The sequence below is a fragment of the Schistocerca serialis genome, chromosome 4 (genome assembly GCF_023864345.2).
Source record: "Schistocerca serialis cubense isolate TAMUIC-IGC-003099 chromosome 4, iqSchSeri2.2, whole genome shotgun sequence".
In the NCBI taxonomy this organism is placed as follows: Eukaryota; Metazoa; Arthropoda; class Insecta; order Orthoptera; family Acrididae; genus Schistocerca; species Schistocerca serialis.
Window position 1 is genome coordinate 706,933,905 of NC_064641.1, and position 15,115 is coordinate 706,949,019.

General features: G+C 53.5%; 2 non-coding genes across 2 annotated transcripts; one reads left to right on the forward strand and one right to left on the reverse strand.

Annotated features, from left to right (window-relative positions):
- Positions 1–1,286: 1,286 nt before the first annotated feature.
- Positions 1,287–1,358, reverse strand: Trnaw-cca (transfer RNA tryptophan (anticodon CCA)). Its single transcript has one exon. It is a non-coding gene; the product is annotated as a tRNA-Trp (tRNA).
- A 118-nt stretch (positions 1,359–1,476) lies between these two features.
- Trnae-uuc (transfer RNA glutamic acid (anticodon UUC)) lies at positions 1,477–1,550 on the forward strand. The gene has a single exon. It is a non-coding gene; the product is annotated as a tRNA-Glu (tRNA).
- The last annotated feature ends 13,565 nt before the right edge of the window (positions 1,551–15,115 follow it).

Genomic DNA, 15,115 nt, shown 5'->3' on the forward strand with positions numbered 1-15,115 from the left:
TCATGCGGGAGAGTGAAAACACGGACATTTTTCAACTCTACATCAGCATTTGAAAGCGTAACGATACTCACGGTTCCGTTCCGATGGCGAAATTCAATGCGTCCCCCGAATTTCAGCAGAAGTCGCTCCATGAAAACAGGATTGTGCAGTGTGGACCTGTTCTGTAGTTGTGGTGTCACCGCCAGACACCACACTTGCTAGGTGGTAGCTTTTAAATCGGCCGCGGTCCGGTAGTATAAGTCGGACCCGCGTGTCGCCACTGTCAGTGATCGCAGACCGAGCGCCACCACACGGCAGGTCTAGAGAGACTTCCCAGCACTCGCCCCAGTTGTACAGCCGACTTTGCTAGCGACGCCACACTGACAAATACGCTATTTGCCGAGACGATAGTTAGCATAGCCTTCAGCTAAGTCAATTGCTACGACCTAGCAAGGCGCCATCACCAAGTTATATTGAGATGATAATACTGTATCAACAAGACCAATGTTCACCAATTGTGGATTAAAGTTAAGTATTCCAGAAGCTACGTACTTTCCTTTATAGCATTCATTACGTATCCTGTTTCAGACCTCACGCCAGCCTGCGTGAGTTTAAGCGCGTGCCTTTCGGCTTCCTCTCATTGTGTCTAGGCTGTCTTGCCTAGACACAACAGTAATAATCCCGAATACGTCGACAATCCACTCGTGGACCTCTAGTGAACTTGGTTGCAGAGCACGGGTTGATTTATCAAATGCAATTTTCAGGGTATTCTTCCTGGGACACTGACGAGACATATCGCTAATTAACCCTTAACGGGCTAACAACATCGAACGTCGACACGAAATGCACAACAACGCGCAGGCACAGAACAGTAATACGACACGCGACGGACACAAACACCAACTTGTAAACAATCGCTAGCTTGGCGGAGCGGACGGTACCTCCTCACTCTAGTGCGTCTCAAGCGCAACTACGACTGAGCTATACACCCTTTCACGATCTTTCTATTCCCATAATTTAAGGAAAAATATTATACTCTGCCTGGCTAAAGACGTCTAATCGAGCAAAATATTGCGTAATCATTATCTCTGTTATATATTAGCGTTAAACGATATAAATATCAAAAATACTAGACACTTCGCGCCTGGAGAAAGTGCGAGTCGGTGCCTTCACCTTCATGTCAGAATGCGAAAATTGCACTAGTAGCTTTTTTCAAGCAAGTTCTGTTCGTCCGTTCTCCGTAATCGTTTGGTACCTGATTAAACTGACATACTCGCCTATGGCTTTCGTAAACGAAAGTTTCATTGTGAACCCGACGTGATTTGAACACGCAACCTTCTGATCTGGAGTCAGACGCGCTACCGTTGCGCCACGTAGTCGACGCTGCTTAGGTCTTGTCATGAATAGGTTCCTCGAACACTTACTGTACCGTTCAAACCTAAGAAATAATGACAGTAGGATCCACGAGACACTCGTCCCAGATGTACTTACTCTGGCGGGGGTGTAACTCAGTGGTAGAGTGTCTGCTCTTCGCATGCAGAAAGTCCTGGGTTCAAATCCCGGCTCCTCCAATTTTTGTTCCTCCGTGCAGCAGTACATGAAAACTTTTGCCTATCAACATATTCTATAAAATTCAGCGTACAAGATTCTCCCCCCCCCCCCCCAAGCAAGTGGATTTCGTACAGTTCGACCTCACGGCGAGAGGACGATGACCTGCAAGACCCAGGGCTGCGATTCCCCCCCCCCTCCCCCCAATTGAAATCCATTGAAATGTTGCTCCAAAGCCTTCGGTATGGCGTACGGAGTGCATCTCAAACATATATTTGCAACTCTCAGCGACAATCGTCATTTGTTTTTTTTAGAGGTACTGAAAAATGAAGGGGGCACCCGGGATTGAACTGGGGACCTCTCGATCTGCAGTCGAATGCTCTACGACCCTTTTTTTCCATTGTGGATCTCCTTCCTCCCCTTCAACCCATCCTTACGCTCGCCAGAAGTTGCCTTCTCGGCCTGGCTTCATCGCCATTAAAAGAAATTGTTCTTCTTCACGATGAAATAAAATACTTCCTCTGTAAAGAAAAGAATAGTATTTTCCTTGAAAACACTCCCCTGCTCGTTCTCCAACAAGGTGGCACTGACTCAGCTGACACGCAATCCTCAAAAGTCGTATTCTCGAAATTAATAATCCTTCACTTTTTTACACCCCAGGCATTACCCCCTGCGGGTTCGGGGGTTAGAATAGGCCCGCGGTATTCCTGCCTGTCGTAAGAGGCGACTAAAAGGAGTCTCAAACGTTTCGGCCTTATGTGATGGTCCCCTCTCGGGTTTGACCTCCATCTATCTAAATTATTCCGAAGAGCGAGCCAATTGGGGAAGGGCACCTTACATGGTGCACTGTATCCTTCGTGCAATTAGACCTATAGCCGTCTTTCTCGTCGTTGCCATGGTGTCCCGCTCGTTTTCAATCTCTTGGGCGATTACCACGCTGCACTCTGCAGTGTTTCTTTTAACTGTGACGACGACTTTGGCAATTTTTGCACCTAAGATCCAGCACGGTAGCCAGTCCGTTGTGGTGGGGTCGCCATGTACCCTCTTGGTTGTAGCCCCCTGACAACACAGGGATCGCTCTACTGATGCCTGCGCCGTTCACTCCCCACGTATGCCAAGGAGTAGATGCCCATCTCCCTGGGGCATCGGGACTCCCGGCAATGGCCATCCTGCCAGGTGGCCTTTGCTGCGGCTGGGTGGCGCCCGTGGGGAGGGCCCTTGGTCGGAGTAGGTGGCATCAGGGCGGATGACCCGCAATGAAGCGTGGTACATCATCTGTCGCTGGCGGCCTGCCGTCAGCAGTCTCTAAGCGTTCGAGAGCCCATTTTAAAGGTAACGTTTATGACCCCAAATCGTTCCCCTCCCTCGCCACACCATGGGAGGAACGACAGGCATTGCGTGACACTGAGACGTATTCGCCCAGATATCTTGTCTGTACCAGAGCTGATGGGGAATCTTTTCTATCCGTGAAGCCTCAGTTCTTTGTAGAACATTTAGAGGACAAGTTCGGTGAGGTGGAGGGCTTGTCCAAGATGCGGTCTGGATCGGTGTTGATAAAAACGGCATCCTCTGCCCAGTGACGGAGGTTGCTCAATTGTGACAAGTTGGGGGATGTTTCCGTTAGCATCACGCCGCATAAGAGTCTGAACATGGTCCAGGGTATTATATTCCACCGGGATCTTCTTCTGCAGTCCGACGATGAATTACGCGCCAACCTCGAACGACGAGGTGTTCACTTCGTCCGGCGCGTCCATCGGGGTCCGAGGGATAATCAGGTCGCCACCGGTGCCTTCATCTTGGCCTTTGAGGGTGATGTCTTACCCGAAAAGGTTAAGGTGATGGTTTACCGTTGTGATGTGAAACCATATATCCCTCCTCCGATGCGGTGTTTTAAATGCTGGAAGTTCGGGCACATGTCATCGCGCTGTACTTCCAGCATGACGTGTCGGGATTGCGGGCGTCCTTCGCATCCCGATACTCCATGTGCCCCGCCTCCTATCTGTGTTAACTGCGGAGAACACCATTCCCCCTGCTCACCGGACTGTAGGATATTGCAGAAAGAACGGAAGATAATGGAATATAAGACCTTGGACCGGCTGACCTACCCCGAGGCTAGACGGAAATATGAGAGGCTCCATCCTGTGGCAATGCCGTCAACTTACGCCGCTGCTGCAACGACGGTTCTCCCGTCATCACGAATCGGCTCTAAGATCGGTCAGCATCCACCGGCCCCCTTGCTTGTGGGGGGCACTTCACACCCTGTTGCTCCTGCTCCGTCTTCTCCAGGAGCAACACCCTCCCAACCATCGGGGACATCAGTTCCCCCTTCCCAGCCGGAGAAGCGCAAGACTTCTTCGGCTGCTCTCGCCAGGAAGGGATCCCTTGGGGCTCTCCCTTCACCAGTTCCGACCAGTGGAAAAGCGGACGCCCGCAAGTGGTTGAAACAACCGCCAGTCCCTGGTCGTCGGGCCTCGCGGTCGTCGTCTGTCCCTGAGACTGACCCGGTGAAGCCCATGCCGCCTGAACCGCCGACGGCGCAGCGTGACAAGCAGACAAAGAAGAAAGTCCCCAAGACCAACGGTATTGCGGTGGCACCGATCCCACCGCTTCCTACAAGCTCTGCCTCTGAGGACGAAGTGGAGATTCTGGCGTCCGCTGAGGACCTCGCTCTTGCCGGTCCCTCGGACGCAATGGATGGCATTTGTACAGATGCTCCATCGGAGGCAGCAGGTGACCCAGTGGCGTAATCTGCCTTCCCAGTCTCGTCACGCCTTTCCCAGCCATGGACAACACCATCCTCCAGTGGAACTGCAGCGGTTTCTTCCACCATCTAGCCGAGCTCCGTCAACTTATCAGCCTTCACCCTTTCTTCTGCATTGCTCTCCAGGAAACTTGGTTTCCGGCGATGCGAACCCCCGCCCTCCGTGGCTATCGGGGTTATTACAAGAACCGAGCAGCTTATGAAAGGGTGTCTGGTGGCGTCTGCATTTATGTCCTTCACACTCTGCACAGCGAGTCTGTCCCTCTCCAGACGCCTTTAGAGGCTGTCGCTGTACGCGTGTGGACGCCACAGGCTGTTCCCGTCTGCAGTCTTTACATTCCACCGGATGGTGATGTCTCGCAGCATGTCCTGGCTGCACTGGTCGCCCAATTGCCGCCACCTTTCTTGCTATTGGGCGACTTCAACGCTCATAACCCTCTGTGGGGTGGGTCAGTGGCAACAGGTCGCGGCGCCATCGTTGAGCATTTATTGTCGCAGCTCGATCTCTCGCTGTTAAATGATGGTGCCTTCACACACTTCAGTGTGGCGCATGGCACCTACTCCGCCATTGACCTTTCCATCTGTAGCCATAGCCTCTTACCGTCTGTCCAGTGGAGTGTGCATGACGACCTGTGTGGTAGTGACCATTTTCCGATCTTTTTGTCACTACCACAGCGCCACTCTTCTGGGCGCCCTAGCAGATGGGCTATGAATAAGGCTGACTGGGACTTGTTCTCCTCCACTGCCGCTTTTGAGCCTCTCTCTACCGATGACATTGATGCGGTGGTTCAATCGGTCACCACCGGCATCGTTACTGCCGCCGAATCTGCCATTCCCCATTCCTGTGGGTCCCCTCGGCGGAAGGCTGTGCCTTGGTGGTCGCCTGAGATCGCTGAAGCGATTAAAGATCGCCGGCGGGCGCTCCAGCGTCACAAGCGACACCCCTCCCTCGACCACCTTATCGCCTTCAAACGGCTGCGTGCGCGGGCCTGCCTCCTTATCCGCCAAGGCAAGAAGGAGTGCTGGGAGCGGTATGTGTCCACCATTGGCCTCCATGTCACTCCATCGCAGGTCTGGGCCAAGATTCGACGCGTCTACGGCTATCGGCCACCTGCCAGCGTCCCTGCGCTCTCACTGAATGGAGCAGTTTGTACTGACTCCGACGTCATTGTCAATCGTTTAGCAGAGCATTTTGCTATGAGTTCCGCTTCTGCGAATTACCCCCAGGCCTTCCGCTCCATTAAAGAGCGGATGGAACGTCGGAGCCTTTCGTTTCGCACCAACCACCCAGAATCTTACAATGCTCCATTTAGTGCGTGGGAATTTCGCAGTGCCCTCGCTGCTTGCCCTGATACCGCTCCTGGGCCAGATGGCATCCACTGTCAGATGCTGAAACACCTTTCAGTGGACTGCCAGCGGCGCCTTCTCGATCTTTACAACCGTCTTTGGGTCGAGGGGGAGTTTCCGTCGCAATGGCGGGAAGGCATTGTCATCCCCGTTTTGAAACCTGGGAAGACCCCTCTGGAGGTGGACAGCTACCGTCCCATTAGCCTCACCAACGTTCTTTGTAAGTTGCTTGAACGGATGGTGAGCCGGCGCTTGCATTGGGTACTAGAGTCTCGGGGCCTTCTGGCTCCGTCTCAGGGTGGGTTCCGTAAAGGCCGCTCCGCCACCGACAATCTGGTGAGCCTGGAGTCGGCCATCCGTACTGCCTTTTCCCGCCGTCAGCACCTGGTCGCTGTCTTTTTCGACATGCGGAAGGCGTACGATACGACGTGGCGTCATCACATTCTTTCTACGCTCCATGGATGGGGTCTTCGGGGTCCTCTGCCGATTTTTATCCGCAATTTTCTGTCGTGTCGTACCTTCCGCGTGCAAGTCGCGGCCTCGTATAGTTCCTCCCACGTCCAGGAGAACGGTGTGCCACAGGGCTCTGTTTTAAGTGTCTGTCTGTTTTTAATGGCCATTAACGGGCTTGCTGCGGCCGTGGGAAATTCTGTCTCCGCTTCCCTGTATGCTGACGACTTCTGCCTTTATTACAGCTCTACTGGCATTGCAGCTGTTGAACGTCAGCTACAGGGCGCTATCCGTAAGGCGCAGTCTTGGGCTGTAGCGCATGGGTTTCAGTTTTCGGCAGCCAAGACCTGCGTTATGCATTTCTGCCGGTGCCGAACAGTCCATCCTGAGCCGCGGCTTTATCTTGCCGACGAACTCCTTGCTGTGGTGGAGACCCACAGGTTTTTGGGGGTGGTTTTCGATGCCCGGTTGACTTGGCTGCCTCATATCCGGCAGCTGAAACAGACGTGTTGGCGGCATCTAAACGCTCTGCGATGCTTGAGCAACACCCACTGGGGCGCCGACCGCTCTACACTGTTGCGGCTCTACCAGGCGTTAATCCAGTCCCGTCTGGATTATGGGTGCCTGGCATATGGCTCAGCATCCCCATCTGCGTTGCGGGTGCTGGACCCAATCCTCCACAGCGGGATACGCCTTGCCACTGGTGCTTTCCGCACCAGCCCTGTGGACAGCTTACTCGTGGAGGCAGGTGTCCCTCCACTGCGGTTCCGGCGCCAACGTTTGCTGGCCGCTTATGCTGCCCATGTTCTAAGCTCGCCCGGGCATCCTAACTATCGTCTCCTGTTCCCACAGTCAGTCGTCCGTCTGCCGGAACGTCGGCCCCGGTCGGGTTGTCCGATCGCCATACGCGTCAAGGAGCTTCTCTCCGGGCTTGGGCTTGTCCCTGTTCCACCTCCTTTCCGGGCACCTCTGCGTACACCCCCGTGGTGCGTTCCTCGCCCTTGCCTTCGGCTAGACTTGGCACAGGGCTCGAAGGACTCAGTCCCTCCAGAGGCCTTCCGCCGCCGCTTTTATTCCATCCTGGCCACGTATCAGGGCTCTGGCATTGTTTACACCGACGGCTCGATGGTTGCTGGTCGAGTCGGGTATGCGCTCACTCTAGGGGACCATTCCGAACAACGTTCCTTGCCGGCTGGCTGCAGCGTTTACACTGCTGAGCTGGTCGCCATCTTTCGAGCCCTAGAGTATATCCGCTCCTGCTCAGGTGAGTCCTTCGTTATCTGTAGCGATTCCCTGAGCAGTTTACGAGCACTCGACCAGTGTTTTCCTCGTTCCCGTCTGGTGATGGCTATCCATGAGTCCCTGCATACTCTTGCGCGTTGCGGCCGCTCTGCGGTCTTCGTGTGGACCCCAGGCCATGTTGGGATCCCCGGCAACGAGAATGTTGACCGGCTGGCGAAAGAGGCGACTAGTGCACCATCTCTGGCCGTTGGCCTCCCGGAGACAGATTTGCGGGCGTTCCTACGCCGCAAAATTCTGGACCTTTGGGACACTGAATGGCGCGCCCTGCCTTCACGCAACAAACTTCGGGCCATCAAGGGGGCTACCGGTGTGTGGCGCTCCTCCTTGCGGGTTTCTCGCAAGGAGTCTGTTGTCCTCTGCCGGCTGCGCATTGGGCACACTCGGCTTACCCACGGCCACTTATTGCGCCGTGAGGATGCGCCTCTATGTCGCTGCGGCTCCGTTTTATCCGTGGTTCATGTTTTATTGGAGTGTCCGTTTTTAGCTGCGCTCAGGCAGTCGTTCGCACTGCCTGACTCGCTCCCTGCCCTTTTAACAGATGACCCGGCTATGGCTGACTTAGTTTTACGTTTTATTCGGGCAGGGGGTTTTTATTCTTTACTCTGAGTGTTTCTGTTTTTATCTTATTGTTTTGTGTTGATTCTGGCCTTTGGCCTCCGGTTTTAAACTGATTTTTTTAAATGTGTTTCCAGTGGTTGGCTTTTCCTTTTTTATTTCTCTGGTCGGCCAACCACCGTCACACTCTGTGTGCTTTTAGTTCGTTTTGTCTTGTCTTTGTCTCAGTTTCTCTTGTCCTGTATCGTCTGTGATCTCTTTTGTTCCTTGTTTTTATTCTCTGTGGGTGTTCTTTGTCTTTGGAAAAAGGGACCGATGACCATAGCAGTCTGGTCCCTTTAATCCCCCAAACCAACCAACCAACCAACACCCCAGGCATTAAAGCTTGGCCTCGTTCGTTAAATTAACCATTCTTTTTCGCCCAGGTTTCCTTCTCGTAGTTGTGGGGGCAGGCGTCGCTGAAGTCCGCAGACCGTCTTGTGGTGTGCTGGAGTGTGATGTAAGGCAATGTTCCTTCGGATAAAGTGGCATTCACAACTTGAGTCACAAACTGAAAACGTCCTCTCGACTATCGATGATAGTACAAAACAAAGTCCTAATGCAAGCAACGAAAAAAATGTACAATTACAATAATTGTGAACTTGGGTTTTAAAAACTGAACACCTGTTCGTTCATCCATCTGTTCGTCTAGCATCCTCTTATAAGTCTCTTCATCGTATGTGTGTCATATCGTCACTAGTTGTAACGCCTCGATATAATTGGCAAACTTTCTCTTATATTTTGGGTCCCTCATCAGTAACAGCCTGTGTGGCTAGGTATACTCTATAGCCCATGTATGTCCGGTCTTCCTGGGCATTAATGATGTAGTGCAGCGTGTGCGCTACCAACCACGTCCACGTGTTCTTTTTGGTTACCGGATAGTAAGTTACATCCGGTTGGAGAATCGATGTTAGAGAGATGTTCTGCGTTGTTGTCCTGCAGATCGATGCCATGGTCCTAGGACACCAGTTCAATACATGGCCGTTCTCACTACAGGCACAACGGTGTTTTAAGGTGTCGATGACATTACATTCTCGACACTTGTCTGACACCGACAGATGTATTTTATGGAGTCGCTCTCTAGTTGGTATTGTCTGATTGACAATTTTCTACCAAGTGGGTCGGACGTCAGTGCCTAGAACACTGTTATTGATGTTTGTCCAGATTCTAGTCCAATCCGTAGGGGGGTACTTCGTCACGATGCGGTTGGCTCTTCCAGTTTCGATCATCTGCCGATATAGTCGAGCAGATGTTAGATCACTTAACGGAGCACTCGATTTCGACTTCAGGTAGCTGGCTTCTAATAAGGAAACCTCCCCATCGCACCCCCCTCAGATTTAGTTATAAGTTGGCACAGTGGATAGGCCTTGAAAAACTGAACACAGATCAATCGAGAAAACAGGAAGAAGTTGTGTGGAACTATGAAAAAAGTAAAATATACAAACTGAGTAGTCCATGCGCAAGATAGGCAACATCAAGTACAATAGGAGTTAACGAGCGCCGTGGTCCCGTGGTTAGCGAGAGCAGCTACGAAACGGGAGGTCCTAAATTCAAGTCTTCCCTCGAGTGAAAAGTTTAATTTCTTTATTTTCAGTTTATGTGACAAACTATTATGTTTTCATCACTTTTTTGGGAGCGATTATCACATCCACAAGAAAACCTAAATCGGGCAAGGTAGAAGAATCTTTTTACCCATTCGCTAAGTGTACAAGTTAGGTGGGTCGACAACATATTCCTGTCATGTGACGCACATGCCGTCACCAGTGTCGTATAGAATATATCAGGCGTGTTTTCCTGTGGAGGAATCTGTTGACCTGTGACCTTGCGATCAAATGTTTTCGGTTCCCATCGGAGAGGCACGTCCTTTCGTCTACTAATCGCACGGTTTTGCGGTGCGGTCGGAAAACACAGACACTAAACTTATTGCAGTGAACAGAGACGTCAATGAACGAACGGACAGATCATAACTTTGCGAAAATAAAGAAAGTAAAATTTTCAGTCGGAGGAAGACTTCAACCAAGAACCTCTCGTTCCGCAGCTACTAACGCTAACCGCGGGACCACGACGCTCCTGAGCTTACATTCTCCTTGATGTTGCTTATCTTCCACATGGACTACTCAGTTTGTTCCCCCCTGCGGGTTCGGGGGTTAGAATAGGCCCGCGGTATTCCTGCCTGTCGGAAGAGGCGACTAAAAGGAGTCTCACATGTTTCGGCCTTATGTGATGGTCCCCTCTCGGGTTTGACCTCCATCTTTCTAAATTTATCCGAAGAGCGAGCCAATTGGGGAAGGGCGCCTTACATGGTGCACTGTATCCGTCGTGCAATTAGACCTTTAGCCGGATTTCTCATCGTTGCAATGGTGTTCCGCTCGTTTTCGATCTCTTGGGCGAGGATACGTCCCTGGGTGCGATTACCACGCTGCCCTCTGCAGTGTTTCTTTTCACTGCGACGACGACCTTGGACATTTTTGCACCTAAGATCCAGCACGGTAGCCAGCCTGTTGTGGTGAGGCCGCCATGTACCCTCTTGGTTGTAGCCCCCTGACAACACAGGGATCGCTCTACTGATGCCTGCGCTGTTAACTCCCCACGTATGCCAAGGAGTAGATGCCTATCCTCCTGGGGTATCGGGACTCCCGGCAACGGCCATCCTGCCAGGTGGCCTTTGCTGTGGCTGGGTGGCGCCCGTGGGGAGGGCCCTTGGTCGGAGTAGGTGGCATCAGGGCGGATGACCCGCAATGAAGCGTGGTACATCATCTCTCGCTGGTGGCCAGCCGCCAGCAGTCTCTAAGCGTTCTCGGGCTCAATTTAATGCTCAGAAGTACGATCCGAAAACGTTCCCCTCCCTGGCCACGCCGTGGGAAGAGCGTAAGTCTCAGGATGGAGGTAACAGTTATTCGCCCCGATTCTTAGTTTGTACGAGAGCTGATGGGGAGTCTTTTCTCTCCACAAAGCCTCAGTTCTTCGTCGAGCACTTAGAGGACAAGTTTGGGGAGGTGGAGGGTTTGTCTAAAATGCACTCTGGGTCAGTACTGATACAAACGGCATCCTCCACCCAGTCACGCAGGTTGCTTGCTTGTGACAAGTTGGGGGATGTTAACGTTACTATTACACCACATAAGAGTTTAAATATGGTCCAGGGTGTTATTTTCCATAGGGACCTCCTTTTGCAGTCTGATGACGAGCTGCGCGCCAACTTAGAACGTAGAGGTGTTCATTTCGTCCGGCGCGTTCATCGGGGTCCGAGGGACAATCAGGTTGCTACCAGTGCCATCATCTTGGCCTTCGAGGGTGATACGTTACCGGAAAAGGTCAAGGTGATGGTCTACCAATGTGACGTCAAACCCTATATCCCTCGCCCGATGCGGTGCTTCAAGTGCTGGAAGTTCGGCCATATGTCTTCCCGCTGCACTTCCAGCCTCACATGTCGAGATTGCGGACGCCCATCTCATCCCGATACTCCATGTGCCCCGCCTCCCATCTGCGTCAACTGCGGGGAGCACCATTCACCTTGCTCGCCGGACTGCACAGTCTTTCAGAAAGAGCGCAAAATCATGGAATATAAGACCCTGGACCGGCTGACCTATACTGAGGCCAAGAGGAAATATGACAGACTCCATCCTGTGAGAATGACATCTTCTTATGCAGCTGATACAACACCTGTGCTAGCCCCATCAGTTTCGAGACTTCCAGCCAGCTCGATAAGCAGTAAGACTCCTCCTGCCCCCTTGGCAGTGGGGGGCTCTACCCACCGGGTTGCACCTGCGCCACCTACCTCAGGGGCAACACCATCCCCCCCATCAGGGACGTCCGTCCCTGCTACTAAGCCGGAGAAGTGTCCAACTTCTTCGGCTTCTTACGCTCGCAAGGGGTCCCTCGGGTCCCTCCCTTCCCAGGTTTCCACCATTGGGAAGGCTGACGACCGACAGTGGCGTAAGTGCCCGCAATCAGCTGGTCGACAGGCTTCACGATCCTCCTTAGTCCCGGAGACTGAATCGGTGAAGCCCTCCAAGCCAGTTAAACCCAAGGAGCAGCGTGAGAAATCAAAGAAGAAGAGCTCTAAGCCCAAGGAACTGGCGGTGGCAGCCACCCCACCGCCACCTTCCAGCTCTGCGTCTGAGGACGAGGTGGAGATCCTGGCGTCCGCTGAGGACCTCGATCTCGCCGGTCCCTCAGACGCAATGGATAGCACTTGCACGGGTGCTCAATCAGAGGCAGCAGGTGACCCAGCGGCGTAATCTGCCTTCCCAGTCCCGTCACGCCTTTCCCAGCCATGGACACTACCATCCTCCAGTGGAACTGCAGCGGTTTCTTCCACCATTTAGCTGAGCTCCGCCAACTTCTCAGCCTTCGCCCTTTCTTCTGCATTGCTCTCCAGGAAACTTGGTTTCCAGCAATGCGAACCCCCGCCCTCCGTGGCTATCGGGGTTATTACAAGAACCGAGCAGCTTATGAAAGGGTGTCTGGTGGCGTCTGCATATATGTCCTTCACACTCTGCACAGCGAGTCTGTCCCTCTCCAGACGCCTTTAGAGGCTGTCGCTGTACGCGTGTGGACGCCACAGGCTGTTACCGTCTGCAGTCTTTAACTTCAACCGGATGGTGATGTCTTGCAGCCTGTCCTGGCTGCACTGGTCGCCCAATTGCCGCCACCTTTCTTGCTATTGGGCGACTTCAACGCCCATAACCCTCTGTGGGGTGGGTCAGTGGCCACAGGTCGGGGCGCCATCGTTGAGCATTTATTGTCACGGCTCGATCTCTCGCTGTTAAATGATGGTGCCTTCACACACTCCATTGTGGCGCATGGCACCTACTCTGCCATTGACCTTTCCATCTGTAGCCATAGCCTCTTACCATCTGTCCAATGGAGTGTGCATGACGACCTGTATGGTAGTGACCACTTTCCGCTCTTTTTGTCACTACCACAGCGTCACTCTTCTGGGCGCCCTAGCAGATGGGCTATGAATAAGGCTGACTGGGATTTGTTCTCTTCCACTGCCGCTTTTGAGCCTCTCTCTACTGATGACATTGATGCGGTGGTTCAATCGGTCACCACCGGCATCGTTACTGCCGCCGAATCTGCCATTCCCCGTTCTTCTGGGTCTCCTCGGCGGAAGGCTGTGCCTTGGTGGTCGCCTGAGATCGCTGAAGCGATGAAAGATCGCCGGCGGGCGCTCCAGCGTCACAAGCGACATTCCTCCTTAGCGCACCTTATCGCCTTCAAACGGCTGCGTGCGCGGGCCCGCCTCCTTATCCGCCAAGGCAAGAAGGAGTGCTGGGAGCGGTATGTGTCCACCATTGGCCTCCATGTCACTCCCTCGCAGGTCTGGGCCAAGATTCGACGCGTCTACGGCTATCGGACCCCTGCCAGCGTCCCTGCGCTCTCACTGAATGGAGCCGTGTGTACTGACTCCGACGTCATTGCAAATCGCTTAGCAGAGCATTTTGCTATTAGTTCCGCTTCTGCGAATTACCCCCAGGCCTTCCGCTCCATTAAAGAGCGGCTGGAACGTCGGAGCCTTCCGTTTCGCACCAACCACCTGGAATCTTACAATGCTCCATTCAGTGAGTGGGAATTTTGCAGTGCCCTAGCTGCTTGCCCTGATACCGCTCCTGGGCCAGATGGCATCCACTGTGAGATGCTGAAACACCTTTCAGTGGACTGCCAACGGCGCCTTCTCGATCTTTACAACCGTCTTTGGGTCGAGGGGGAGTTTCCGTCGCAATGGCGGGAAGGCATTGTCATCCCCGTTTTGAAACCTGGAAAGACCCCTCTGGAGGTGGACAGCTACCGTCCCATTAGCCTCACCAACGTTCCTTGCAAGTTGCTTGAACGGATGGTGAGCCGGCGCTTGCATTGGGTACTGGAGTCTCGGGGCCTTCTGGCTCCGTCTCAGGGTGGGTTCCGTAGAGGCCGCTCCGCCACCGACAATCTGGTGAGCCTGGAGTCGGCCATCCGTACTGCTTTTGCCCGCCGTCAGCACCTGGTCGCTGTCTTTTTCGACATGCGGAAGGCGTACGATACGACATGGCGTCATCACATTCTTTCTACGCTTCATGGATGGGGTCTTCGGCGTCCTCTTCCGATTTTTATCCGCAATTTTCTGTAGTGTCGTACCTTCCGCGTGCAAGTCACGGCCTCGTATAGTTCCTCCCACGTCCAGGAGAACGGTGTGCCACAGGGCTCTGTTTTAAGTGTCTGTCTGTTTTTAATAGCCATTAACGGGCTTGCTGCGGCCGTGGGAAATTCTGTCTCCGCTTCCCTGTATGCTGACGACTTCTGCCTTTACTACAGCTCTACTGCCATTGCAGCTGTTGAACGTCAGCTACAGGGCGCTATCCGCAAGGCGCAGTCATGGGCTGTAGCGCATGGGTTTCAGTTTTCGGCAGCCAAGACCCGCGTTATGCATTTCTGCCGGCGCCGAACAGTCCATCCTGAGCCGCGGCTTTATCTTGCCGACGAACTCCTTGCTGTGGTGGAGACCCACAGGTTTTTGGGGGTGGTTTTCGATGCCCGATTGACTTGCCTGCCTCATATCCGGCAGCTTGAACAGACGTTTTGGCGGCATCTAAACGCTCTGAGATGCTTGAGCCACACCCGCTGGGGCGCCGACCGCTCTACCCTGTTGCGGCTCTACCAGGCGTTAATCCAGTCCCGTCTGGATTATGGGAGCCTGGCTTATGGCTCAGCATCCCCATCTGCGTTACAGGTGCTGGACCAAATTCTCCACAGCGGGATACGCCTTGCCACTGGTGCTTTCCGCACCACCCCTGTGGACAGCGTACTAGTGGAGGCAGGTGTACCTCCACTGCGGGTACGACGCCAACAATTACTGGCTGCTTATGCTGCCCATGTTTTTAGTTTGCCCGGGCATCCAAACTATCGTCTCCTGTTCCCGCAGTCGGTCGCCCATCTGCCGGACCGTCGGCCCCGGTCGGGTTGTCCGATCGCCGTATGCGTCAAGGAGCTTCTCTGCGGGCTTGGGTTCTTCCCTGTTCCGCCTCCTTTCCAGGCGCCTCTGCGTACACCCCCGTTGTGTGTTCCTCGCCCTTGCCTTCGGCTCGACTTGGCACAGGGCTCGAAGGACTCGGTCCCTCCAGAGGCCTTCCGCCACCGCTTTTATTCCATCCTTGC